The sequence below is a fragment of the Lagopus leucura genome, unplaced genomic scaffold, assembly GCF_019238085.1.
Source record: "Lagopus leucura isolate 7727_CA_CO unplaced genomic scaffold, USGS_WTPT01 35395-0_obj-0_obj, whole genome shotgun sequence".
NCBI lineage: Eukaryota > Metazoa > Chordata > Aves > Galliformes > Phasianidae > Lagopus > Lagopus leucura.
In genome coordinates, this window is record NW_024964343.1 from 1 (window position 1) to 3,064 (window position 3,064).

Here is a 3,064-nt window from a genome sequence, read left to right on the forward strand (position 1 = left end):
CAGATTGTTCCCTCCCTGCCCATTGCCCGTGCCTTTCTATCAGCCTCAGAGAGCACGACTTACTGGCTTATGGCACCTGGAAACACAGAGAACCTGCAAAGTGTCTCCACAGAAGAGATGGTGGCGCAGCACATTCTTTGCCAGTGTGGGATCTCAGCTGAGGAGAAATGCCCTTCAGCAGCCACACAGCAGGCAGCCTGCACAAAACCTGCAGCTGCACCATCTTTTCCACCTGCCGAGGACAAGACTCCTCAAGCTTGAGCACTGCTCCACTTGCAGGCGAGGGGAGCAGGAGCTGAAAAGGACAGGAGGACATAAAATAAGGGCAAAGCTTAACAGAAAGCAGACATGCTGCAGACAGTGCCACCAGCTGTGTTTGAACAGCACTGCCTTAGCGCACGCTCACAGTAAGGCACACCTACCTTGCAAGGGCCGCTCAGGAAGGTTGTGACACAGGCACCCGTTGCTCGATTGCTCCCCTGAGTCCCAACTCCATTTCTCAGCCACTCACATTCCTCAATGTTCTGCAACAGAAAAGTCACAAGACGGAAATTCAATTCATTGCAGACGTCCTCAAACCTCCCTTCTCACGGCAGTTGCACTCATTTCTCTGCATGAGAACTTGGGGAGGGCTTACCGAGTGAGCAGCATTTACTGCCAGTTGGCAGCAGCAACCTATGCCTAAATCTAAACTCCTAACAGTAACCTATGCCTAACTCTAAACTCCTAACAGCAACCTATGCCTAACTCTAAACTCCTAACAGTAACCTATGCCTAACTCTAAACTCCTAACAGTAACCTATGCCTAACTCTACACTCCTAACAGTAACCTATGCCTATCGCTAAAACTAAACACTAAAACTAAGCTAACAGTGAAATCAACAACCAAACCCAGAAGTGGGACCTAACTCCTACAGGGGGAAGATGGAACTGGGGGCCCGCAGAACTGCAGAGGAGCAACAAGGTGGAGGAGGAGCAGATGTTAGCAAGGCCACCCGGCTAATGCCGGGGGCGGGGGCCGCGCAGCGGGTAAGGAGCCGAGCGCCCGGACCAGCGATGGCGGAGCTGTGACCGCGCCAACACGGGGCCTGGCACGGTGGTGTGGTGCCAGGCCAGCTGTGCTGCAGGCAGATCCACCTCCATGGGCTCCTCTGGAGGCGGATCCACCTCCATGGGCTCCTCTGGAGGCAGATCCACCTCCATGGGCTCCCCATGGTCGCTCACAGCGCTGGCCCGGGCGCGATGGAACCGGGCTCCCTTCCTCCTCTCCCTCCGCTGCCTGATGGTCATGGTGGGCCCCCTCCTCCTCTTCGGTTCTGGGGCCCCCAGCTCCCTCTTCCCATTTAAAACCACCCTCTCCTCCTCTCTCGCTCTCTTCGTGCTGGACATGGCTGCCACCTGCCCAGCACTCTCAGAGACGAGTGCGCTGGGTGGGGCAGCAGTGACCAAGGAGACGGCTGTGACATGGGGAAGGTTCCACAATGGCACCTGTGCTGCTGGGAGTGGCGTTCTGCACAGGATGAGGAGGGGGCTGCAGGGCACGGGTCGGCAGCTGGAAGCGCTCCCTGTGCCCAGCGGGCAGCCCTTCTCTCCAGCGAGCAACAGGGCACAGAGGAGCCAAACCTGAGAAAGGGTTTTCTCTGTACAATGATACAGAATGCAAGCTGTTAAAATAGAAGTTATGTATCCCAGAATTTACCATCAAAAAAACCAGTTTTTATGCATCGGAAAACGTTTTGCTCATTTTCAGACTGCACAGAGAATCCACAGCTTGGAGTGGATTCTGGCCCTAGAATACGCACCAGCTGCTGATGGGGGTCTGCGGGTGTGGGTGGAGGTGGTCTGGAAGGCCTGGGAGGTCAAGAAGGTCTGCAGCTTCCACTGGTGAGAAGAGGGGAATCACTGCCACTAACAGTCTTGTTTTCATTTGAAGCAGCATCTTCAGAGCTGTCCAGGCCCTTTGGGTTAGTCCTCTATAGGAAAAGACAGAAATGAGAACGATACACACAGATTCTCCCCCTAAGCTCAGTTCTGGATATCGCCAGGGAATTAGCAGTAACCGTCAAGGTTTTGACCAGGAGCGATGAATTAATCATCAGCATCTCAACTTTTCAAGCCCTTCACTTCAATAGCTGCCTTCATTCACTCGGCACTGTGCAGTTACACCTAGCAGTGCAGCAGTCTGATACATTTTACCTGGACCTGAGCAAGGCCTTTGTTATGGTCCCCCACCACATCCTCATCTCCAAATTGGAGGGAAGTGGATTTGATGGGTGGATGACCTGATGGATAAGCAATTTTTTGAAAGGCCGCAGACAGAGGGTGGTGGTCAATGGCTCTATGTCCAGGTGGAGGCCGGTAACAAGTGGTGTCCCCCAAGGGTCTGTCTTGGGACCGGTGCTCTTTAACATCTTTATTAATGACATCGATGAGGGAATTGAGTGCACCCTCAGCAAGTTTGCTGACGACACCAAGCTGAGTGGTGCGGTTGATACGGTGGAAGGAAGGGATGCCATTCAGAGGGACCTCGACAGGCTGGAGGGCTGGGCTCGGGTGAACCTGATGAGGTTCAACACGGCAAAGTGCAAGGTTTTGCATTTGGGCCGGAAGAACCCCAGGCACCTGTACAGGCTGGGAGGAGCGGTCCTTGAGAGCAGCTCGGCAGAGAAGGACCTGGGGGTCCTGATGGACGAGAGACTGAACATGAGCCAGCAGTGCGCTCTGGCAGCTCGAAAGGCAAATGGGATCCTGGGCTCCATCAGGAGAGGGGTGGCCAGCAGGGACAGGGAGGTGATTGTCCCTCTCTACTCAGTTCTTGTGAGGCCCCATCTGGAGTACTGTGTCCAGGTGTGGAGCCCTCAGTACAAGAAAGACATTGAGATTTTGGAAAGGGTCCAGAGGAGGGCGACTAAGATGATCAGGGGGCTGGAGCACCTCCCCTATGAGGACAGGCCGAGGGAGTTGGGCTTGTTCAGCCTGGAGAAGAGAAGGCTGCGGGGTGACCTCATTGCAGCCTATCAATACCTGAAGGGAACCTACACCCAGGAGGGGAGTAAACTCTTCA

At 54.5% G+C, this 3,064-nt stretch overlaps 1 long non-coding RNA gene across 2 annotated transcripts; it reads right to left on the reverse strand.

Moving 5' to 3' along the window:
- Positions 1 to 6: 6 nt before the first annotated feature.
- Positions 7 to 1,079, reverse strand: LOC122191666. 2 transcript variants are annotated; one of them, XR_006182444.1, is made up of 3 exons: positions 769 to 1,079; positions 423 to 675; positions 7 to 295 (listed from the first exon to the last, which is right to left on the reverse strand). It is a non-coding gene; the product is annotated as an uncharacterized LOC122191666 (long non-coding RNA). The 2 variants fall into 2 exon arrangements; XR_006182443.1 differs by having other exon boundaries at positions 738 to 1,077.
- Positions 1,080 to 3,064: the final 1,985 nt, after the last annotated feature.